Source organism: Gallus gallus, chromosome 4, assembly GCF_016699485.2.
Source record: "Gallus gallus isolate bGalGal1 chromosome 4, bGalGal1.mat.broiler.GRCg7b, whole genome shotgun sequence".
Lineage (NCBI taxonomy): Eukaryota > Metazoa > Chordata > Aves > Galliformes > Phasianidae > Gallus > Gallus gallus.
In genome coordinates this window covers 29,060,678-29,086,535 of record NC_052535.1, presented here as the reverse complement: position 1 = coordinate 29,086,535, position 25,858 = coordinate 29,060,678, and the positions used below count along the sequence as shown (strand labels likewise).

Genomic DNA, 25,858 nt, shown 5'->3' with positions numbered 1-25,858 from the left:
TCACTGCCACTTTAGAAACGTCGTGTTTCGTGCATTTGCTTTAAACGTGCCACTTGTGTTTATCTCTGGGGGAAAAAGATCAGGCATATACATTTACATATGTATATATGCAACGATACCTATATATATATATATATAAAATTGCAGTAGTAACTGAGATAATATTGAGTAGTAACTGCCCTAATATGAACTGTCAATACCTTGAGCAGTGATACGTTCTCCAAGTACTCAGAGGAAGAAACTTTTCCCCGTAGGGTGGGAGGATTACTGCAATTAGCAGAATTAAATTCATGCGCTTCTCTTTGTCACAGCGTTAATGAACATTTTGATTTTGTTTGAATATTTTTGAAGCGCATTTGGAAGTAGCTGTGCAGAGGTGTCTGGGCTGGTTTCACGCATTTCGTCTGCCGTTCCTAGCCTCAGCTGAGGTGCAGCAGCTTGTCGGCATCTCGGTGCCTGACTCAGGGCCACGCAGCTGCATCTTGCTTCAGGGGAACAGGCGGTGGCAGAGAACAGACCTGAGCGCGGTCACAGCGCGTGGCTGCGTGGGCTGGCTGAGAGCGGTGCGTTTGGTTGGGCTCTGAGCAAAACAGGGCTTCATTCTCCCAGTTACACAACGTGATTTTAATGAAGGGAGGCTTGGCAGTGGCCACCGTTGGGTAAGGCCTGACACACTCCTTTCTTTAGCTGATTCGGTGGGACTGCAGCAGAGCGTACCCAGACACACGGGGCCGTGCTTCAGTTTCAGAAGACGTGCCTTTCAATTGGATGTGTGACACGTGATTTCTCCATAACTGACCAACAAGGCAGAACGCATGCTTTGTTTGGATTAGCCTTTCCTCCCTTTTTCTTAGAAGAATAAATAAAGTTCCCCCCTTTTTTGTACCTCAGGACCGCTCTGTGGCACCAGCCCCTTTTCCAGGATCTCTCTCAATGCGAGCTTTTGTTTCAGAAAGCAAAATAAAAATGAGGAAGAAAGTTTATATTCCTTTGGTTATGAAAACAAGAATCCCAATGTCAGTTGCTACACTGACTGATTTTTTTTTTTCCCAAATATGCAGCGTGTGCCTTTGCAAGTAGCAGAGGTCGTTCAGAACACAACTCATCCTGTACGACATTAAGCCTTTGGGAAGGGAGGAAGATGGTTTAACCCTAGAAATTACTGTCTGTGTCGGTCAGCCCCTAGAAGGAGAGGTGTTAAGCCTGCTGTAGCCCATGCTGTAGGCAGGAGCTTCTCTTTCCTGACCTCACTCGATGGACGGGCGATCCCACTGACCAGTTGGTAATGGACCAGGGAAGCAGCAGCACTCGAGGGGCGAGGGTTCTCCGTCCATCTTGCACAGAGCTGTACTACTTTGCAGTTCAGTATGCAGGGAGCAGCCTACCAGGTGCTCATCTCCATTTCTTGTTCTTTACCAGGCATGTCATTTAAATTTACCTCCATCCCACACAAACCAGGTCCTAGTATTATCTCACTGCATTATTATTGAAAATTATTTGCATTAGCAATGCTTTATCTTAAACAAAGGACAAAAAAGACTTTCACAATGTGTCAAAGTGTGGCACTTCATGTCAGCTCTCCTTGTCTGCTTCTTTTATAGGGGATCTCTTACTTGGGAGTTTGATGGCTTGCAGAAAGGGCAGCATCAGCACGGTGGGCTCCCAGCTGCCGAGCAGTGACTGGGCCTTTGTGTGAGCTGATGCAGTCGCTGGACAGGACGGGATGGAACCTTCTTTCTGATCTGTCTTTGTTCCGTGCTTTGGTTTTCAATCACAAGCGGTCCGTTTTGTGGGGCACGATGAAATCGAGAAATTTAATTACAGTGAAACCATTAACATTGCACGGTCTTACCTTCCCTTCTGCTCTACTCGTGGCTGAAATACAGGTCTTTCTTAACTTCCTGTCTTTATAATCTGGTGTGTTGTGCGCCCCTTGCAAGGTGCCACTGCTGGAAGTGCACTGGAGGCCATTGGGTACCAGCTTGGACGTGAGCAGGTCTCTGCCCTTCTGGGCCAGCAGCAGAGAATATAGAGCACTCCATATTTTCTGCACAGAAGTGGAGAGTGATGTCTGCAGCAGAACGCTCTCTGGACAGAACGCATCCAAGAAAGTAAAATAAAGGCGCACAAATGTCCACCTCTGCTCAAACTTGAGATTATAAATTGAACTACAGAAAATGAGTTAATTTCGCATCTGGTGGGCAGCTCTGATTTGTTGTAAGGCTGTGCGCAGAAACATTGCAGCTCAGAGCGTGCCAGGCTTTATTTGCTGGTTGGTTGGATATTTATGTCAGGTTGCCAGGCAAATTCCTATACTGCGATGCTGCAGGCAAGGTCTTGGGGGTGGGGGAGACGGATAAACATCTTAGAAGGATCTAAAGGTGTAGGAAGAGGTTTGGAGGAAAAGAATGAGGAGCCAGGTTTGCCAGTTGTAAAAGTTGCATCTATTTTTGTCCTCTGTTGCTGAAGCAGAGGAATACAGGACTGAACGGTTCTGCAGCACTGCCAAGTTAGCATCTAGGCTGTTCTGTACCTTTGGCGTGAGCAGGCAGTATCTGAGGCTAAACTTCACCAGCTAGTCAGTGCCTGCAGTGTGATTCGAGTTTGTCGCTGCTTAGACATTTGCATGTTTATGGAGTCCTGAATACTCAAAAACCTGTAATAATTTCAGTTAAGGGCTCTGTTCTGCCAGTGCAAACCACCCAAAGTAATTAAATAGACAATAAATCTATCTGCGCTCCGTGCAACAGTTCCCTTTTTCATCTTCGGCTGCTTCTTCCTACAGACTGCGTGTCAGCCATCAGCTCCAGACCTGTGGTTTATGATACAGGGAGGTCTCCTAATCACCACCTGAGTGCATGGGGAGAGCTGGAGGGCCCTCTGTTTGTAAGCCCGTGCTGTGATTTATTGGAAGGCAGCGTGTGCAAGCCAAAGCAGTGATGTTCTTAAACAAAAGTTAAATCAGGAAACAGAAATAAAGGCCACTATCAAGCTTCTACATATGTCATTACCAAACAGCATCTCCTTTGTCAGCAGCATGTATAACAACCACAAAACTGACACGTCTCTAGCTTTTAGTTACTGTACATGCCGGGGCATTCAGTTCTCTGTGCGCTCTCAGAAATAGCAAACATGATTATCGACGTGTTTCAGCAAACAGAAGTTTTGTTGGGGTTTGTTTTTTTTTTTTGGTAGCAAAAGTAACGGCTAGATAAACTTGGGGGCTGCAGAATGCTGAGGTTTAGCACTTCAGTGGACGAGCTGTGCGTGTTTCTGAGACAGCCGGAATATGGGAGGCTCAGCGAACCAGTCAGACACACGGTGACTCACAGGAGCTGCGAGTTCTGAAGGGAAATGGTCTGAGGTAATGACAGCCTCAGCACGTCAGGGAAGGCGTGCTTTTCAGTTACTGCTCTTTCCTTTCTTCTCAGACTCGTTTGTGAAATCACATAGGTTCGATTCGCTCCCTTCTGGTTAAGATTGACGAATTAGTGTTTTCAATCTATCGCTTGCTTTATTTCTCTTTGGGAGAAGAGCGGTGGGAATATATTAGGAAGGTGTGTTTTGTATCTGTCGTGTTTCTTTAAGTGTGCTGGAAACAATCCACGTGTTCTGTTTAAAGTTGCGATGTGCAAGAACATTGGATCCCTGCAGCTACCAAACCGTTCCTTGCAGGCAGCTGGAGCGGGTGTGTGGAGTTGGTTCGCTTTTAGCAGGCACAAAGAAGTTGTTTCTTGTGTGGGAAGATTTGAAGGGCAGGACTCCTTGCAGAACAAATTCTGGAAGCAGGCAGCCCAGGAGAAAGGTAGCTCCCGGTTTATTTATGGAAGCTCATAATGAAATGGTAGATAACAAGCTAGCATGATGTACAATCTGGAGGGATGAACCTGTACTTGAGATCTGACAACACTACTCTTAAAAAATATTTACTGCTGCAATTTAAGCAGAGAGTACCAAGAGAAGCAATGTTTTATTTCTGTCAGTTGGCCTTCACCATAACATAAAACCAAGTAATTTAAATAGTAAAGGTTCCAGTAACTATCATGCACGTTAATATTCATCTTCGTGCTCACCCGGACTGTGCTTAAGTGTTCTTCCTTTGCTTTGAGTGGGAGCCATGGTACCCGCAGCCCCTGCGCTGCCTTGCTGTTTTCCCTCCCTGCGGTTCCAAGCAGTCACTGCAGTGGATGTCTGGGAGGATGTCGCTCCTTGTGTTCATTAACGACCTAAGTAGGTTAGAAGCAGGATTGTTCTGTGGCTGGACAGCATGATTTCTGCTATCTGCCTTCTTTCCAAAACACATTTTAGTGCCCTGATATATTTCTGAGAAGGAGCAGGTCTGTCCTAGGGCAGCAACTGGACTGCAGTCAGCTGAGCATCTGTTACCTCTCCTTATGGAAGGCAAGGTTTGGATGCAGCAGACAGTGTGAGGAGCACCCCAGACTGATGCTTGCAACGTCCACTGAGACCTGCAGGTCTGATGCAGTTTTTACCCAGGTGGCATTCAGCTCAAAATGCCATTGGCACAGTGACCAGTCTGGATGATAATGACTAGAAGTTGCCTTTGAATGCCAGCATTTGAGTTTTCTCTTCTTTCTGCTGAAGAGGTTAATCACTGGAAGCAGTCCCCTTCACTTTAAGCTCCTGATAAAATGAAATGGTATTTTTATTGTGGAAAGTGGTTACTGCACTTATTAGTTGTTTTTAATGTCTCTTAATGCTTTCTGTTTACGAGGGTAGATAGTGATAGGACAAGGGGGAATGGTTTTAAACTGAGACAGGGGAGGTTTAGGTTGGATATTAGGAAGAAGTTTTCCACACAGAGGGTGGTGACGCACTGGAACAGGTTGCCCAAGGAGGTGGTGGATGCCCCATCCCTGGAGGCATTCAAGGCCAGGCTGGATGTGGCTCTGGGCAAGCCTGGTCTGGTGGTTGGTGACCCTGCACAGAGCAGGGGGGTTGAAACTCCATGATCATTGTGGTCCTTTTCAACCCAGGCCATTCTGTGATTCTATGATATGATTCTGTGATTCCTTTTTCTCATGCTTCCCTGTTACTGAGGGCTAAAACAGAATATCTGACTTCATTACTGAGCTCCTAACGATGCAGTTTTCCTTTTGGAAGGAGCTCTGTACCTGCTCAGAACTTGGATCCTGCCGGTCCACATGCAGCAGTTGGGTTGTTTCTGGGCAGGATCTGAGATTTCTGATTTCTTTAAGTTCTTTCAGGAAGCAATATTAGAAACCAAGAGCTGACCGTGCACGTTTTAGACCACGAAGCGGTGTCCTTGCGTGCGGTGTCCCAGCAGCAGTCGGTCACATCCCAGGACTAATTTCCAGATTGCTGCCAGGTCTCATTTCTAAACTCCCGCCTCAGTTTTACAAGCTGAGGTCAGCGCTCCCTGCCCTCCTGCTTCCCAGGCTGGCAAAGGATTTATTAAAACTGCAGCTCCTTCCTTGGCTTCTCGAAGCCTGCTTTTCATGTCACTGCTCTTAATATGTTGGTGTTATTAAAAATCTAATCAAGCTTGCAACTCCGTGTGACTGCAGTTTCCTTAGCCTGGTTTACAGCTTCTGCCGTCTGTCGTCACTCACAGGCGTGAACTCAGTAAGCAGAAGGAGCAAAACTCTCACAGGAGACTTTACTGGGAAAAAAGCCATCAGATGAAGATGACTTTGAGTTCTAGCAAGGGTCTGACTGTGCGACTTGAGGGGAAAAAGGACAGGGTGAACTGGTGACCCATTTGTTTTGGAGAGAAAGATGAAATCTTTCTGGCCACTCTTCTTCAGTTCAGGCTGCATCCCCTTACAGAATCACAGAATCACAAGGTTGGAAATGACCTGCAAGATCATCTAGTCCAACTGCCTTCCCATTCCCATTGGTACCACAAGCTACTAAACCATATCTTGTAGCTCCTCATCCAGCTACTAAACCAGATCTCGTAGCCTCTTGAACACTGCCAGGGACAGCAACCCCACCACCTCCCTGGGCAGGCCATTCCAGCGCCTGACCGCTCTCTGAGAGAAAAAGTTTCTCCTAACGTCTAACCTCAACCTCCTCTGGTACAACTTGCGGCCATTTCCTCGGGTCCTGCTTGTTGCCTGGGAGAAGAGGCCAAACCCTTCCTCATCACAGCCTCCCTTCAGGAAGTTGTAAAGTGCGATGAGGTCTCCCCTGAGCCTCCTCTTCTCCAGACTAAACAATCCCAGCTCCCTCAGCAGCTCCTCATAAGACCTGTGCTCCAGACCCCTCACCAGTTTTCTACCTGCACAAACAAACGCCTAGGGATCTCCCCATTGAAGCACTGAGTGTTCTGAAAGCATCGATCTGGGGGAAGGGTGCAGTTTTTGTCTCCCTGCAGCTGCCAGGAAGGCCGCACTGCCTGTTCTCTGCTCTCTTTGCTCTGGCCAGGCCAGGCTGCTCAGACGGGGCCCTGGGAGAAGGGATGCAGGGACTGGGGCCGGTGTTTCACACTGCTTTGCACTTCCCTTTGAAGTTCAATGTTTAATCTGTCTGCTTTGCCTTGGTTATTGTTGATAATTCGATTTAGAGCAATATTGCATCTCTGCTGGAAAGTTACATGGTAGCTTCTGTTCCAGTCCCCTGTTACCTGTGCTCGTCCCCTGGGCCTCGCTGTTCCCTGGTGAGCACCGGCCATTCTTTGTCTGCAGCGGCTTTCTTGTCTCACAGACCTGCTATTTTCATTCACTTCCTAATTTCTTTTTCTCCTTTTCTTCTGCCTGTCTCCCTCCAAATCTGTGTTAGGTGATGCATGCGTGCAGACGGGGCTGTTCCTAATGAGCTCCCAGGCAGAGAGAAGGCAAGATAGATCGCTGCTAAAATTGAAAGAGAAGGGTGGGGGTGGGGGCCTACGCTGAGGGGCACTGTATTTTTTAATAGATTCTTATTTAATTAAGAACACTTCTGGAGGGATGAGGAACGGTGGTGTCTTTAGTAACGTGTTAGAGGACAGCGGAGTGGTTGTTTAGATATTTTCCCCAAAGCATCCTGGGATTTCTGTCTCCGAGAACCACCTTTGTGCTTCTGCTTCAGGTGCTGCGGTTAATAAAGAAAAGAGCACAACTGTAAAGCCATTGTGAGGTACCTGCGTTGTCTGAAGTGCATTGAAATGAGCTCCTTTGGACGTACACAGGAAAGTCTGATTCCTATCTGAATAGGCGCTAAAAATGAGGTAGAGATTCTGGGCTTATCCTGATCCCAATTGGGTCAATTTGACGCGCTTTAAGAAAGAAAAAAGCGTTTTTAATTAAAAATTCTCAAATAGAAAGGAAGTATCACTTGAAAGTAAGAAGAGTTGCCATTGTAGGAGATGCAACATCAAAAGTATTTTAGTACAGGTTATGATTTAAGAAAGAAGCAATCCAACTATGGGAAAGCCCCAATCCCCCCTCCAGGACATCTGCAGGGCCGCTTTGGCTTGGTTATCACCTGGAGCTGATGCTCGGTGTCCCACGTGGATTTGCAGGGTGGATAATTAGACAAGATCCTTTTATCTGTGTGCCAACCAGAAGTGAGTGCAGTGGAATAGGACTTTGCCTTAGCCATCCAGAAAATGGTTAAAAAAGTGCTTGCAGCCTCAGGCATGTCACATAGCCATCATGGCAGAGACGAAGTTGTTACAACAGCAGAATAACATAGGCCTGAAAACAGACAGTCGCGTTTCCAGAAGAAGCACTGAGCACCCAGAATAGTCTTGTCTTATGCTGTGGGTGTGCTTTATTCTAAGGTGGACCGAGCAGGCTGCTTTTGTACCATCCTGCATTTCATACAAAGAATCCTGCGTGTCTCTAGCATCAGTCTGGGGATGGTAGAGGCAGAGGGTTGGCTTAGGGTTCGTGTTTTCTTTATGCAAAATATTCAGTCAGGAAGCCCTGCAGCAAGCAGCAGGTCATGGTGCTGGTGGGTGTGCTGGGGCTGCTGGGAGCTGCTGCCTCTGAGCCTGGCTGTGCACAGCCGCCATGCTCTCCCACATGAGCTGGGAAAGCTGAGGTTGAGTTTGTGCTGGTTTTCAACAGCAAGAATGCCTTGTTGCAAAGTTCCGCCTGATCCCTTTCCACCATAATGACACAGTCTGGACCGGTTACCGGTGCTGATGTCTGAGGACAGGGTGGTTAAGCAGATGCCGTTCGTCTAAAATATAGGGAGTTCCTCATAACCGCTTGAGAAAAACAGGAGTTTGTTTATTTTTGAAGCAGTGTTATTAGCTACAGGTCCTGCTGTATCCTAGCAATTTGGCTGTGTCAGAGATATGATTAAGCTGCAGCTCTGGGACTCAAGTAAAACTGCCAGATCACATCGTTAATATAATTTGTGTTTGTACAGCAGCCATTTCCAGGTTTTTCTCCTTAAGGGTCTGTTGCAGTCTCAGTTTTGATTCCTCGCTCCTTTCCTTTGCAAGGGCACAAGGGATTATGAATTGGTAGCTAAAATTTGTCTCAGGTGGAATGTAGGGGTTATGAAGTAATTCTGTCTGCGTTGATACTCAAACCGGGCTGGCATATGTAGAATCTGCACTCCACAGAAACCCCCATTGGGAAACCTGCCCCTGAAAGCTGTGCTCTGCACTGTGTCACGGGTAGCTCAGGGGATGGTTTTGCAGGAGCACACAGGGCAGTGGGCGTGAGCTCCTGCCCACTGTGATTCTTTGATCTCTCAAAGAGATCCCAGTCCTGTTTTGGGATCACAGTGTTCTCTGTCTAGTATTTAATCAGCTTCTTCCTGTTGATCGTTTTTGTTTAAAAAAAAAAAGAAAAAGAAAAATGACTTTGGAATCTAGCTTATTTAATACATCAGTCCAGCTCCATGAAGCACAGCAATAACTGCATCCGAGAATGAGAGCAGTCCATGCGGATCACTCTGGTAAAACAAGCTCTGGTCTCTCCTCAGCCACAGGCCTTCCAGCCCCACACGTGTTGTCTCGTGGAGAAGCTGCCATTGTGATTCACGTTCTTGACTGTGAAAAACTGCACCATTTTTATTTAGCAACTTGAGAGATGTCATAAAGCAAAAATATGGGCAGGCCCTACTCAGCCACATGTTTCGTTTCCTTCAGTCCCACAAGCGCTAAATTCTGGGTTTAATTTCATTATTGAAATGATGTGGCCTTGAAAGATCTGGCTGCAGTCCCAAAATGGTCTCTTGAAAAATACGTCTTCAGTTGCAGCTGAGCTCTGCAACCTGCTGCAGACACAGGTTTCCAGGTAGCACTTGCAGCATGCAGTGACCGCTGGTTGCAGGCAGCATCTAGCTCGGGGGCTCTCCAACTGATTCCCTGGCAAATGCAGCCAGGCACGTACAGGTGTGCTGTGTGTTCTGGCAGGCGTGCATCACTGCAGGTAGCACGCTCCTCTAATTGAGATGAACTTCAGCACAGGCTGCAGATTTTACACGTTTCCATCTTCACTGCAGAAGTGCCGCCGGTTATGTCAAAACCGCGGGCATGGTGCGAGCAACAGCTCACGTGACCAGCTCCACTCTCTGGGCAAACATATGTTAAAATCACAAGTAAAAGGTAAGCTGAGGGCCTGGAGATGCAGATGTTGCTGCCTAAAGCAACTGCTGATGGCACAGCACTAACATGCTGCATGACAGCTGTGCTGAAGTTGCCAGTGGGTGCACAAAGCACTTGGAGAGACGGCAGGGATCCTCGGCAGGAGGTGCAAGGGAGGGGAGCAGTTCTTGTAAGAGCTAAGAGGTGGTATTCTGAATCATTTTGCTTAATTCCTTTGAAAAACTATGGATTGGTGCGACTGTGTGGGGAGAAGGCAGTTAAACGCGCCGCAGTCAGTCAGCGTGCAGCTCGCCACGGCTCAGATCTGGTACAAGCATCGTACTTATCTTCGCAGGGGAGGAGGCACTGGATAATTCTCAAGTGCTGTACCCACTCGATCTTCTCACTTGTGAAGAGAAAGCACTGTGGCAAAGCTTAGTGACTGTGTGTGTGTATGTGCATACACACGCGTTGTTGGCTGGCGGGAGCTGCACAGCTCCCACTGATTTGTATGGGGTTGAATGCCAGCAGTGGATTGGACCTTCCCAGAGCCACCTTGTATCAGCCATGAATACTTTCAAAGCTCTCCTCTGCAATGTTCCAGCTCCTAAGACCAAAAGAGTTGTTTTTGACAGACTCTACCGACCGCATCCTTTGGCTTCTGAGAATGAAGGCAATCTGGCAGTGCCTCTTGAAAGAACGTTTATCCTCATCAGTAAGATAAAGCTGTCAGAGGAACCCAGAGACATCCACGGAAATAAATAGCGATTCAATATGCAAAACTAGTTTTGCAGTCCCAGAGAAAGGTAGCAGAGGCACGTGGCTGGGAGCAGCACTGAGCATCCCGACGACTGAGGGAAGGGAGAATTGGAAGGACACGTTGAATTAAATGTTCCAGAGGACTGTAAAAGATGGAAATTATTTTATTTCTGCAATGTTTGCTCAAAATACCAATTTATCAAGGCTAATCTCTTGGTGGCGTTTCAGGCTTTTTTGTATGCATCTGAGGTGTCTGATGCCTAGTATTGTGGGGAAAGTGCTGATGCTTTAGATATTGTATTGTAGATGGGTATGTGGAGTAGCCAGGAGAATGGCTAGACAGAGTGTTCAGGAAAGAACGAGTTTATTGCATTTTTAGAGATTTGAATTGTATAATGGAATGGAATAACGAGTTACTAGTAATTGCCTCAAAGCAGCCCTTAGAAGGAGCAGGCAGGGGGAACGAGGATAATTTAATGCATGGCATTAGCAAGTTGCATTAAAGCAGCAGAGGCTCTGGTGTGTGCTCAGAAGTTCGTGGCCAACACACTCGCTGGGATATCATCCCAGCATGCAGAACGCAAACCTCGCCGGTTTAATGTCAGTTCACAAGGAGGCTGGGATTCAGTTCCCCGTTTTCTGCCTCTTAATGCACTTCAATTGACCATAGGGAAGAAGAAGAGATTAACCATCATTTCAGTGAAGAATACTCACAGCTAAGCAGGGTGCGGACTTCTTTCTTACCAGTTTACCGAATCCTTACCACGTGTTGTGGGGAGGGCTCATCATTTTACTCTATGCAATAAACAAATTCGGGCTAAAAAGCCAAGTGGTGTCCGCATTCTGCCTGCTGAAATGTCCCCAGCTGTCAGAGCAGTCATGGCATATGTCTGTGGCTGCTGCATGCTGATGAGGCAACCCCAGAGCAGGTGAAAAGCAGCCCAGGCACATGGTCTGCAGGAGTGCCTGTGTGGCACAGAGCTGCAGGACGCTCACTTGTTGATTTATTACGATTTGAGGTGAGGCGTTTTCTGCTGCTAATTTCCTGCATTCGGAGAAGAGGCAAGCATGCAGTCATCTGCAGGTCTGTTACAAATTCTCTTTGGACGGTTCAGTTTGACACTTTCTTCAGGATTTATTTTTCTTTTGACGATTAAGTGCAGTGACCTTGCAGAGATATCTTGCATGCGTTCCATCTTGTCGGCTGCTCAAGGACTGTGTGGAGGAAGGACAAGGCCCAGGGGGTGAGAAGCTGGGTTTGGGTGCCCAGACGCCCAGTTCTGGGAGCTGAGGCTGGCTGAGATGCTCAGAAATGCATGCTCTGATCCTGCAGGGATCTTTTGTCCTCTGAAAACAGGTTTTTTAATTCTCATCTTTGTAAAAGCTGGCAGGAGGTCAACATCTTGAGCTAACGATAGTGACGAGGAAGTCAGATCACCCTGGATCATGGGTCAAGCCTAGGAAGCCATGTCAGGAGCCAGGCAGCCTGTTACATGGATTTCTGGAAGCAAGCACTGTGGTGGCAATACTTTTTCATTCCTGTACCAAGTCACTGCTCAAGCAGCGGTGGGGGTCCATGCATGTGAACGTCCATCCCCAGCCTTTCACAGATGGCTGTAGCATCCATAATCCCACTGTCTTATGGGAAAGACTACTAATTCCTAAGAAAGGTTGGGTTTTTCCGTTACTGTGCAGGGTGTGGAGGGGTCCAGGGTGAATACTCTTGTTGACTTGGAGCATTTGCTGGTACTAGTTTCTCACTGCATCTCGCCTATGAGTAGCTCCCATGTTTTCAAAGAGCCAGGACTGTAGCCCTCAAGCTGCCGAGTGCTAAGTACATTTGATCAGTATCATTAGCAGCCCCAAGTAATTGATTATTGTCCATAGCTGAGTATTCAGAGCGAGCACTCGACCAATGGCTGCCAGTTAATCTGTCATGCTTGCATGTTCTTGTCCTCCTGAGATCTATCAGCTGTGTAGCATCTGACCCCATCAGGAAAATCATCGATGGCTGCTTTGTACTTAAAGCTTACAGCGTACCCATTATGTCTCCTGGATTAACCACCTGAACCAACTGCAGCATACGTGGGAGAGAAACGTATGCTGGGGATGGCGGAGTTTGTGGATCTAGCCTGAGTCTTCCTTCTCGTGAAAATCTACTCTTGGGTTTTTGTGGGAAGAGGAGGTGGCCTTTAAATGTACACTGTTCAATTATTTTTCTGGTGTTAGTATTAATTGCGAGACTCAAAATAGGTTGATTAGAGTAAGACCTCACAGAGGTGTTTATAATTCAGATTTTAGAGATGTGACTAATGAATAACAACCACAGCTAATCAGTTCTCAAAACTGATGGTAATGAGCAGAACAGGGGGAGGAAGCCAACCTCTCTCTCTGCTAATGCATTTTTTCAGCACTGCAGCGAAGGGTGGCAAGATCTCCTAACAAGTGTTTGACTTGGATGGGGTTCTTGATTTTCATGGAGAAGCCATTTTGGTTAAAACAGTGCCTAAAGGTTAATTTAAATAAGCAGTTTCCAATTGCAGCCTCTGAAGTTAGGGTAGCGTTAATTGCTGTTGGGAGATTTGAGGCCTGCTAGGGCATTTGGGGGCCTTTTTATCCATGAGTTGGGTTTTTCTGCATTCACAACAATTAGAAAATGGCAGTGCATCTTCCTCCATGTTTACAGTATTTTAACCTTGGTCAAGGTCATTTCTTAAAGATGAGAGGATGCGGTGAATCTCTCGCTGCATCCTGCCAGTCCTCTGCTGCTGCGCACGTTTATGTGGAACAGGGCTATGAATTTACTGTCTGGAGCAGGGATGAACCTAAATGTGTCAAGTGTTCTTCGCCTGGAACCTCAGCCAGGAGTGGTCCACAGTGGAGCTGTGATCCACAGGGCAGTGATAGCCTTCGTCCTTAAAAGCGCGTTTTTAAGAAAGCCTCTAAAATGAAGGGTGGGCTTCTCCACGTCAGCTCTCTGTTTCTGCTGTGTGCCAGAGCCTCGAGGGAGAGAAAGTATTTCCTACCCACTTCTTCTCCAGTTTTACTTTTGTTTTTGACACTGAAGGACATGTTTGTTCTCAGAGAGTTCTCTGCGGTTGAGCAGATAATGCCGCTGGCACTGCTGAGGCCTCTATGGAAGGACAGCAAGAGAAAGAACTGGCCTTGGTTGGTGAGGGGCTCGCATGCATTCAAGGGCTCTTGGGGATGCCTATTGCCTAGATGAATACATAAATAAAGGTGGGAACCCAGTCTTGTCATTTAAGCTGCCAGTCTACGCACTTTGTTTTTAAATAACACCACAAAACACAACTCAGTGTGGGCATGATGATGAGTTTCCTCTTTCAGCCGCAAGCAGCGTGGTTTCTAAATAAAGCTAATGGTGGAAGTTGGCTGCATTTAATACTGCAAGTACTGGGGCACAGAGTACCCTATGGCCGAGGTTATTCCAGTCGCTTATGTCCAGTACGAGGCTTTGGTGAAGCAAGACTGACAGCTCTGTCTGTTGTCCTTCACTTCACGTTCTCAAAGTTGCATGTTCTGCTGTGGGGAGAGCAGGATGGGATTGGTGGGCTCTCTGATGCACGTGGAACGTTGCTGCTGGCTGTGGGAGGAGGTACAGGAAAGACTTAGTGGAGAAGGAAGTGGGGAGTATGTGAAGGGACCGGGTAGGAATTGATCCAGTTTGTTGATAGATGCACGTAGAAGTGCTTGTGCTTGCAGAAGAGAAGTTGTCTTAGAATATTTTCTGATGGCAATGAAATTATCAGCTCCAGAAGTGATTTTTATGAATAATTTCTGTTCTTTTATGAACAATTTCTGTTCTCTGCCCAAAGTGGAGCCTCCTGTTGAACAAACAGTAGTAGGCATCTTTCTGTGAAGTCTCTCTGAGATACTTCACACGCACAGATACACGTGTATCCTCACTCACTATTCCTACTGTGAGTAATTTTGCAAAAAACCTACACTGTGCCCGTGATCCTCTGAACTTAGTTTAAGTTACAGCTGACCCGAATAATACCAACAACTGCAACATCTCAGTTTTTGCCCAGCGTTAATGACTCACTGTGGCCATTCAATTCTGCTGGATGATTCCTGACACCCCATGGACGTTCTTTTCGTTTGTTTTCCTAGAGTAATTTTTCTAGAGCTCTGTCTGTTTTCAGTGTTATCACACTCCATGAAGCTCCAGAGGCCCTACAGCTGACCTGCTGAACTGGTGCCAGTCCCAGCTTCCCTCTGGGTGGGCTGGTCCCGTTGGGTGACCCTGCCTTGCCCTCTGCTGTAGCAGGAGCATAACTACACGAGCACAGACCCAGCATGCTGCCATCCTCCCAGGCTGACATTTTGCGTGAGAAACCAGCCTTTCACTCTGGATGCTGCAGCGGGTGCCTACCGCTGAAGTCCACATCAGTTCCTGGGTCAGTGCTTGCCACAAAGAAGTGCACGTGGCTTTTTGTTTCTTGAGTATGAATGTCAAATCTTGTGAGCTGTAGAGAAATGAAGGTAGATGTTGCGAGGGAGGAGGAGGAGAGGCTTAAAGTAGTGGGTTTTTTTCATTGCTTCAGCTGGCAGTGCCCTGAGGAGAAGGACTTTCTTCATTCATTCAGCCCCTAAATTTATATGGTACCTTTCCCAACAGAAGCATCGTGCTGAGCAGTTAAAGGAACATACTTTATGTTGCAGCTGTGGTCTGCTGAGAGCAAGGGTCAGAGGAATGGGGCACGGTAGTGCAGGGAGCACTTTGAACACACACAGTTTCATTTCTTACAGTGACATGGACGTGTGGTGATGGGGGGGCACAGCCAGCATTATGCTATACCAGGAGGGAGGATGGGGCCTCAGAGCATTACTCATTGATCTGCTCGATGAGCTCCTTCCCCTGCCTGGGCAGGCAGCTGGTGCTGGCCCCGACATCAGCAGAATCAGCAGCCCCCAGCGTGCCCTGCCTCCTCCTGCCCTCTGCTTCCTCTTCCTCTGTCATCCTGGGAAAGGAATTTTAATAGAAGTAGGGAAGGTATGGGTTGAGTCTGTCCGTAGTAATTACAGTTAAAATCAAGGGCAGCTGAAGCGGTGCCCAGTTTTACATAGGCTGTTTTGGCCTGAAACTCTGGTTACTAATGTCAATTGCCTGATGGCAATTGTCTGCCTGTGTTTGATTCTAGCACTATCCACCTTCTTTAAAACCAAGGCAAGAGGATGCTTAAATATGTTGACATGCCTGCATTTAAGCGTTGAGATTTGTATCTTAGCACCCAAGTCAGAGGCTAGATATTTGTACAATCCATGTGAATGAGCAGTAACAGATGATGTTAAGGACAGTTTATGTACCTACAAATAGCTTTTGGCCTGAGCCTAGTAACAACGTGGAGCTCTTTTTATTTCAGCCTTATTCGAGGCCTCCTTGGTAAAGCTGTGTTGGCAACGGCATGTCAGTCTGTAGCATTTACTTGGCCTGTTGAGGGGCTAACGCACGTCTATATTGGCACTAAAGTGGGATAATCAATCGAGTTAAGGCACTTCACTGGAAACGGCGTTCTTCCCCTCATCTGAGCAGTCCCGGGGGAGTTTTTCTGAAGTTCAGTGTCTGACACAATGCTCTTGAAACGGAGGCAGCGCGATCCTATCTTATTTTTTGCTCTCTTTCCAAGCACGCGATGTAAGTAGGTTAAATTCAGCCTCACGACGTGACTGTGAGTAACACTGCGACACAGAGGGCTTCCTTCCACAGAGCTGTGCCGGGCTGGAATGGGCCCATGGCAGATTGTTAGTCCGTGTAATTCTGTTGGGTAGGCAGGTAGGTACTCAGATTATAAGAGCGTAGAGGTACTTAAATTGAACAGACAGATTTTCTTTTCTAAATGGAAAGCTGCATTTTGGATTCTAAAAGCACGTAGGCCTTCGCCATTGGACTGTGCCTTGGTTACAACTGCTATTAATGCGCATAGCTGGGTGCAGAGCAAAGTCCCGGGTCTCTGGGGCAGGAATTTGCTGCACTGCAGGTTGGCAAGAGTTTTTCTTGCGTGTAAATGGGAATGTGGAGAAAGCTGAGGGACCTTTACACAGTGCTTTGGCTTTACAGCATGCCCAAGAAAGAAATTCCATCGTTAGGACAAATATCACTGGAAGCGACAGATCCGTTCACGTAAATAGTGAGCTCGCCTTTCAAAGTCCCCACTGAACTGCAATGTTCCCAATGAATTCCAAAGAAAACAGAGAAGCCAACAATGTAGCCTGGTGGTTCCTTTTCTTTTGTTGTTTTATTTCCAGCAAGAGAGCAGGTAAAATCAGAGCCTACTGTGAAATGCCAGTGGGCCAACTGATGTTATACCCTTACACATCCTTGGAATAAGTTTGCTTGTCCTATACAGCAAACATCAGTAGATTTAGTTTGGGTTTATGCCAGTGAGGCTGAGAGAAAAGCTTGGGCTTTCATTGTTAATGCAAAAAGCCAATCCTACACGAACGAATACGAACAAATGCATTGAATTAACCTGTTGCACGTTTCTGGCATTCAGAGCACCAAAACTACCAGGGAAGCAAATACCACTCCAGGAAGATTTATACGTCGGCTTCTTAGTAGGACACTTACAATGAAAAATCTGTTTATTTCTCTCGTCCGTCAAAACAGGGCTTGCCTTGAGCAACTGAATAAAATGTTGCAGCTCTGCATTAAAGTAATGCAATTCCCTGCGCAACCCCAGCATCAGTCAGCTCCTGCCCTAATGCAGCTAGTGCCGGGGGAGGCAGCTTGTTTGTGCTCTGCTTTATTGCCTTTAGCTGCTGCGAGCAGAAGAAAGACACCCATAATTTATGCAGCACGGCTCATGTCGCTCACATCGCCCCACCAGGTGCTTCTGAGGCATCTCTTTGCCTCTCACCTTTGGCCTGCTCCTTTCTGGCCACCACCTTTCTGAAATCCTGTATGAAATGAAGGGGGGTGCTGGCTGACCAAAATGCAAGGCAAGAAGACCATAACGTGCTCCATGTGGCTGGGGCAGCTCTAGAGCAGGTGGTGGGAGCCCCAGCCCCATTCGGATGAGGCCCTCCTGCCTTCTGTCATCCATATGATCCTGAAAGTCAGGCAGAGGGGAACTGGTAAATGATGGCGGTGACCAAAAGACATGAAGGGTTTGTGGTGGGAAGCGATCAGTAACATTAAATGCAAACAAACAGGCAAGCATTGTGGTGTTTCGGATTGCCCTGTGTTACGAGAAATTCCTTAGGCCAGGCAGCTTCATTTATACATTCTTGTTGTAATTGCACAAACCACGAGACTGTAATTTAAAAAAAAACAAAAAACCCAAACCAAAAGCAAAACAAAAAGCCAGCAGTAGGGTTTCTTTCTGCTCTGGAAAGAAGAGTTGATTCTACGCTTCTGTTCCTTCACAACAATAGGCAGGGTCCGTGCAGTGCTGAGCTGCCTTGCCTGAATGTTAAATTATAACGCTTGTTTTACTCTTTATTTCTGTGTCTTGCGTGATGCAGTTTGTACCAGCAACATCTGAATGCTTTGGCTTACTTTGAAAGACGAGGAGAGTTAAGGGTCTTTCATGAAATAAAAGAAAATCCCCAAAATAGCCTTCTGTAATTTCTGAATTGTATTCTTAGCTGCATTAGCATATAGCTGGAGTTAATTCATTTGCATAGTGAAAAAGTCAAAGCGAGAGCAGAATCAGGCCCGTTTGAAACCAGGCTAGCATCGTATCTGATGCAGCTCAGTCTCAGCTCTGTGTTGGCAGCCCATCACAGTGCTTGTGAGGTGAAGATGTTTCAGTTTCGTGCTGGGCAGAGGCTCTGTGACATAACCCAAGAGGGGACTGCCCTTGCTCTTGGACAGGGGCCCCCAGCACAGCTCCAGCCAGAACCCAAGCACAGGATTTCCTGAGGTGATGTGCTCAGGTCTGTGCTGCAGTGTCTCGGGGCCTCCCTCTCCCTGCCTCTGTCCTGCACAGGGCCATCAGCCTGGCAAACCTGCCAGCCGGTGCCACCACCACCAGTGCTTGGCCATAGGATCATAGAATCATAGAATCGCTAAGGTTGGAAAAGACCCACAGGATCATCCAGTCCAACCATTTGCCCTTCACCAATGGTTCTCGCTAAACCACGTCCCTCAACACAACATCCAAACGCTCTTTGAACGCCACCAGGGTCGGTAACTCCACCACCTCTCTGGGCAGCCCATTCCAGTGCCTGACCACCTTCTCTGAAGGGAAGTAGTATTTCCTAACATCCAGCCTGAACCTTCCCTGGCGCAGCTTGAAGCCATTCCCTCTAGTCCTATCACTAGTCACACGAGAGAAGAGGGTGACCCCCAGCTCACCACAACCTCCCTTCAGGTAGTTATAGAGAGCAATAAGGTCTCCCCTGAGCCTCCTCTTCTCTAGACGAGGGGGTGGCACCCGTGCCAAGCTGGGCTCTGCAGCTGCCAGAGCTGGGCCGTCACAGCCTCTTGTCCGCACAGGCGTAGCATTGGGTGCTTGAAGATGTAGGTTGGTGTCGTGCGGGCCGTCAGCAGCACACTGCTCACCTGGTGCCCATGGATGGTGAGGGGAGCGGGTGCTCTACTTGTGGAGGTGCTTCTGAAGCCCTGAAGGATGATTTACAGAAGTCTCCAAGGAGGACTTTTTTCCCCTGCAGTTATCACAGTTATCTTTTAGCTGAAGCTGGACTGATAGTACATAGAGACTTGTAGTAAAACTGTAAATCTCTCTAGCTCTGAATGCAAATTATTATTATTTTTAGATCTTGGAGATCTTTGTCACAGCAAGGCACTGAGTGTGTGCTGCCCTTTAAATGTAGTTCCCATAACATGGCTGGGTCCTCATTTTATTCTGGTTAAGGAGAAGAGGAAGGGAGGTGGATGTGTTTCAGGGACCTTCCTTAAACCACGTATTATTTGACATAATTATTGTCACAAAACTCCCGGCTGTAACAAGTTTTGTTGTTCCTTATCTTTCTCGAAGTGAGGTAGTGAGCAGTAAGCCTTCATGCACTCTCAAGCTTTTTACTTATGGCTTCAGGTGCTTTCCTTTCCCTGTACCGACAGCACCTCTCCCCATGTTGTCCTGTCTTTGCCAGCTCTGGTGTTCTGTGCAGGGCAGGTGTTGTCGGTGAACTGAGTGCTGCCTGAGTATCCTCCACAGCAGTTAGAGTTAAGGGAGCTCCCATCAGTGCGTGTGAGTAAACCACCGCTTTCCATGTGCATTACCTTGCGTTTGTCTAAGCTAAATCGCAGCTGATCAGGGAATATTTCCTGAACATCTTTGGAAATCACATAGTCATTGACTGAGGGAGAGAGGGAGAGAGGGTAGAAATTAAATGGTCACAACATTTGTTGAATGTTTACTAGTGGAAGGGGAGGGCTCCTGTGAAACGAGACCAGATTCTCACAACCTCCTTTCTCTGTGCTGTTTTCTCTCTCTGTATCAAGTGACGGGATTAGGGAAGGCATGAAAGAAATTTCCTTTAGCTCTCTCTGTTTTGGGACAGCGGGGCAGCGTGAAGGTCCTGCTGCAGGACTGTTCCAGGACACATCGTGAGCAACCTCTCTGTTTCGATGCAGGGGGGAAAAAAAGCAACTGCTCCCTCCTGCAGACCCTCCCTGCACTCTGGCAGGGGAGGCACTGCTCTGCCCCATCTACAGTGCTCACTGCTGGGGCACCCAGCCTGGGCAAAGGCTGCCTTTGCTACCGTCGTGCACTTTCGGAACGGCAGTAAATGTAGGGGAAACCGTAACACGCACTGATTTTGGCTGCCTCTGGTTTTCAAACAGCAAATTTTGACCGTCTAACCTAATTTTCACAAAGCGAAAAGCACCTAGGAAGTTTATTTCCTTTTTTTATTTGGAATAACCAAACAGGTTTTTTCCTTCTCAAGCACCAGGAGCCTCACAGTTGCCACCACTTGCCTCTCTGTCCCAGAGAACATTCAGTTGACATATTGACCAGGAAACTAGAGGGCATATGAAAGTTCATCTTTTAGGAAGATTTATACGTCATCTTGTTGAAACTTCATTGATATTGTGGATTTATGTAAGGAAGTACATATGTATTTAGGGTATGTGTCTGTAAACTTTCTAGGCAGCCTGTGGCAAATGAAAACAGAATGTTTCAACTGTGTTTCCATCTGTGGAGACCAAACACACCAGCTGAGCCACATACAGTTCCCATTGCCATCCAAGCCCTGAAGTCTGCGTGCTAAATTAGTGGGGGTGAACTGGGTTTGAGCAGCACCTTTAGCTGAAGATTTGGCATATGAAGTATAGTTTATGTTGTGTGGGCTACTTTTAAGCAAAACTCTATGCATTCTTCAAAGAAAGTTTCTGCATTTTCATACCAACTGTTCTTGTGTTTGATACACCACCAGAAGGTAATGCAACACACATTTAAGAGCATCTTTCTCTCTTGAGCGTGCGGTGTCGTTCCGGCTCGTGCTTCTCCCTGTGCACCCATCTGCTCTGGGACTTGTAACTGCACCAATCCCTTTGCTGACAAGCAGCAGCCAGGGAAAAGTGGCTGTGGTTGCTGGTGAGATGAGAAGGGTGTGTGCTGGGAGGAAGGCTGAGCTTGGCCTCTTTCTGTGGAAAAGGCTGGCTTGTCAGAGACCCACGAACTTTGGTGTGGCCTCGACTCTGGCACTGAATGTCTGAGGCTTTGGGGGAAACCTGAACACCTTTAATACGTTTAGGTTGGTTTGCCAGCACAACTGCTACCTTACCGTTTCACTGCAGCATATACTGCACCCAGGGAGCTCTGGAAAGCAAGGTAGCGATGGAGACGTTGCACTGTCACATTTTAAGTACCTCCTCTGCTTTCACTTTTTCCTTTTGGATTCAATATTTCAGCCTTTTCTCCCTTTCTGCCCACCTTTTTTATTTCTGAGAGCACTCCCCCTCTCACAATGTACTGCTGTGTTCGCTTGTTACGTTCCTAAAATGCTCTCTGGTCCAGCATTACAGACTTGCATGTCCTGGGACCTCACTGCATGCTACTAAAATAGTTTGCTGCCTATACAGTTATGCCATCAAAGGTTCTGCCTATGGCCCATTACAAAATGAGGGTTTGGAATGCAGTACCTTTTCATCAGGAAAAGATGTACCGTGTTCAGTGATAGATTCTTGTTTGAAGAGAAATCACTCAGATATGCTGCAATTGGAATACCCAAATCGGAGGCTGAGCTCCTCCTCCTGGGGTCCCGGTGCAACTTTGATATGCAAACTCTGTCAAAGGTTTTGAAGGCAGGAAGCCTGCCAGAAAGAAGAACGCAGAAAGTGGGGGAAGATCAAGCTATCAAAGGGGATGGTACTCACTGAAGGGAGGTCTGCAGTGATAAAGCTCCTATGGATCTTTTCCTTTCTCTTTGCTGGGATCCATGAGCTGTCTTCCCCCGGTAGAAATCCAAAGGCGAAGCAGTGGGCATTAATACCTCCTGCTCTGTCAGGATGCGAGCAGCCCACCAGAGCCCAGGGAAGAGAGAGGGAGATGTGATTTACTTGTTTTCTTGCCAGCTTCATTGAATTTGGCTCGCAGTGGGTCTCTCTCCTGCACTTGTAAAATGCACCTGAACTGGGTAGCAGTATAAATGTGCTGAGTTCCTGGTCTGCCTTGAAGGGCACGGAGTGGTGCAGTCTCACTCCTGGGCTTGCTCAGATATACATTTCCTGTATCGCTTACCTACCACACAGGGTGGTTATGAGGATTAATTAGTTAATGTTTGTACAGCACTTTGAAGATGTAATGCACTATTAGGCTCCGGTCTCTGCTTGATGCATGAGTAGAACACCCATTAATGCTAATGGAGGCTGCATGCATTTCTCAGGCAGGGAATACATAAACGCTAAATATAATTCTAATTATTATTGTATTTCACAGTATTACTTGATCAGCCTTTTTTAAATGGGACTTATTTTTTTTTTTTTCATATGTAACTTGCGGAAATAAAAAACGTTCTTAATCTTGCTTTCAAGAGCAAACTACTTCAGCCCCAAATAAGCAAGCAAATAACCCTTCATTCCTCGTGCTTCGTTGTGTTCTTCTCTTTGTAACCTGCATATCAACTGACCGGAGGCAGATGCCTGTGTTCCGCAGTTGGCAGAGGTATCTTGCTAGCTAAGGAAGCAAACTCATAACACCTAGCACAAATAGTATTTGATTACTGCTAATTACAGCGCTGTCACATAGACAGGGGGAAAGAACGACGGCTGACTTTGTCAAATAGCAATGAAATAACCCGCTGTCTGTCTACTGACTTAATGGCTTTAATTGCCAGCGCATAATCAAGATCTGGTGAATTTGTTTGAACATATCAGCAGGCACCAAATATTTCAATTAAGATCAAGTTGTATAACCAGTGTTACTCTAGCTAGAGCACAATGCTAGCAAATTCAGATTTTTGAGGCTCACAAAAGGGTACCTATTGGCAAGAGCTAGCAAGCAAACTGACGGCTGGATTTTTTTCAGAGGTTGAGTGACCTTCTCCTCAGATGTTACTGGAACCACGCGGTTGGTTCGCTCTGCTTTGATTTCCATCTGGTGTGTTTCTCAGGCTGATGTCCTCCAGCAGAGTCCATGCATTTCTACTGCGACCCCTTTCCCCAGGCACAAGGTGCAAGGCCCGTGTGCCATGGGGAGTACAGTCTCCCTGAGGAACGTCTGCCCCAGTCTTCAGAAGGAAGCCCAGCGCAGCGGTGTGACCCAAAAGGCAGTCTTAGTTTTCCTCACAGAAAAACTGTGGCCTAGCACACCCGACGAGGTCTTCTTCTTCCACGTAAATGATAGAGGTGTTTTTCTCTGTCCCTCATCCTCTTGTGAAAGCAGTCTTTTTTAAGAAATCGGTCCCTTTCTATAGCCAATGGATGCTATAAGAGAAGAGGTTTGGGGTGAATGCTTGAATGACGTTCAGTTTTGACAATTGAATTTGTCCCCAGCTATCTAAAGGCACTTTATTCTCATCAAAGCCTCAGTCAAAGATTTTTGCTCTATCTTTGAAGGAACCTTCCTTCAGGGATCGGTGCCGTTCAACCAGATCATTAGCAGCTCCTTAGACACAGAAGAACAGGTCCTTGTGATAAAACCTGCGAGGCCATGACCTGGACCTGTCCTTGTTCTTTCATTAACCGAGCTAAGATGAATCTTGTACCTTTCCAAGGCTGCTTTTGAGTCATATAGACTGCACTTCCCTGTCCTGTTTATATTTATTCAGGGTACTTGGAAAGACCCACCCGTACCAAGTTGTGCCCATTCACCTCAGCAGTTGCTCTTTAGCTACTACATGAATTTTCTGGTTTGTTGTTACATAGCTCGTTACGTGACAGACATTCGGCTGGACTGATGGATGGGTGTTCTTGGCACTGAGGACTGCCTTACTTTAAGCTGGTCTTAGCTTTGATGGTTATAATTCTTGCCTTCATATCACAGCCTGTGCCAGTCTGTGCGTTGCTACTTTATCTGTGATCCTCTCTTAGTTTCGTTCACATACTGTTCAATCAATGGCCTATTTTCTCCCCACCCCGTGGACCCTGTAATTTTGGGGATCGTGCTCAGCAGGCATGAGCTCAACAGCTGGCACACAGAAAACCCCGAGTCCTTTCTGTTTGCTCGGAGGGACCTTTAGAAAGTTGTACTGCCTCCTGCGTGGTTCTGGCAAAGCTGCAATCGGTTGTGTATGCGCTTAGTGGGAGCTGTCAGCACTCCACAAGTCTCTAGATCAGACCTGGAGTCTGAGAGCTAAAAACAACCCCCAAAATGCAGAGATGGTGCACGATTGGCAGATTTACATTTGCAAAAAAGCAAAAAAAAAAAAAAAAAAAAAAAAAAAAAAGAAGAAGAATTAAAAAAAGGAGAGCTTTCTTCCTCCATTTTTTTTTTTTCTTTCTGAGTTGAAGAAGAGAAGCCTGGATCACGAAACACTCCGGTGTTTTGCTTCTTCTGAATGCGTGTGCATGTGTTTCAGTGAGTTTTCAGTCTTAATTTGTTCTGTAGAAGGAACTTCTAAAGAAACAGATAAGCTGATATTGTAACAATGGGGTGAGGCAGCAATGCCAGGCGAGGTCAGTGTGCTCATGTATTGATGAGGCCAAAGAGCGGGAGGACTGAAGAGGGCTTGTATTCTGAGTATTCTTTGTGCTTGCTACCCTTGAATCTAAATTTAACTGAATTCAGGAAACCTTAATCACAAAGGAACCTGCTCTTTTTTTTTTCCCTCTCCCTATTCCTTTCCCAGCTACAGGCTTTTATTGTCCAGCTAAAGTGACTTCTAACTAGTCACACAGCTTTACTGCTCTCAATGGCTGTGGTCATGGACTTTCCATCTCTGCCAACATAGAAGATGCTGGGACAGCAGCTGCTGACCATCGCCCATAAAAGCCACCATTTTCATGGATAGGGAAAAGTTGGTTCCCTGTTTCTAAGGGGAAAGTAACCAACATAAACAAAGCTTTTATACTGTGTTATTTTGCCAGTGTGCTTTTCATTTTCCCTGTCTCGCTGGCTCTGTTGCTCATAGGTAGCTCTAAAACAGCTTCCATGTCACGAAGCTCACCTCCGTGCTCTACCGTGCAGTAGATGGTGTTTCTCCTGGTGCTCCATTTCACCAGCTGCCTGTCAGCATAGGTGCCCTTAACAGGCCCAGTGCTTGGTGAATCCACACAGCAAGGCAGTTGCTTCCATTTACGCCACCCGAGGACCCCTTGTGAAGTATAATTATCTACCTTTTGTAGCTCCAAGCAAACTCTGCCTATGTCATTATTGTCACTTGAATCTCCATTAGTTTGCATCCTGTCTATCATTTTTCCAGCATCCCTGACTTGTTTACTTCTGCTCGAAAGCTGTGAGCTTTGGTAATTTTCCAAGTTGTCGTCTTACGCTTCCAAAATCACCAGATTTCTTTTGTTTGTGATAGTACGGCCTTTGAGGCGTCCTGTGCTCCCTGGCAGAGAGATTCCAGTCGGCTTTTTAAAAGCCGAGAACTCTTTTCTTCCTCCTAATTGTTTTCCCTACGCGTGTTGGTCCGTACCGGCGCGTCAGGCTGCTAGGGACAGCAGCAGTCAGGCATCCTGCTCTCAGTTCACACCACCTTTAACATGAGTGAAGTGCAGGGATTGCCTGGATAGCAACTGTGTGAAATCCTGATGGCTTTTACACTGCCTTTTAAATTGGGTCAGAAATAATATCCCTGGAACGGCCCTACTGGAAAGAATCGTATTGAGGGAGGTGGCGAGGGAGGCAGCAGAAAGCCTGCAATGAGAGGTGCTGAGCAGAGCAAGGGTAGGTGCAATGGGTGGCAGACTGCTCGCTCTCGTGTTTTGATTACTTTCGTGATCCAGGCTTTATTTTTGCTGATAGAACTTTGGTTGGATGCCCTTCCCCAGAAAACTTCCTAATTTTCCTGCATAGTTAATATTCAGATATAAAAGAACTATTACAGTTTAAATGATGAATAGATGCTAATTTATACATATATACTTACTCTCAGAATGCGTAATTAATGATCTTCTGTGTCAGTCACGGATATGCAAATGACTACATTTTGCAACTCTTAACATAATTGTGTTGCCTTGTCTGGCTTCGGTTTGGGGAATGTTTTTGC

General features: G+C 46.7%; 1 protein-coding gene across 5 annotated transcripts in view; it reads left to right on the top strand.

Annotated features, from left to right (window-relative positions):
* The window catches only part of MAML3 (mastermind like transcriptional coactivator 3), a 253,271-nt gene that overhangs the window by 124,383 nt on the left and 103,030 nt on the right, over nucleotides 1–25,858 (top strand). The gene's annotated exons all lie outside the window — the stretch shown is intronic.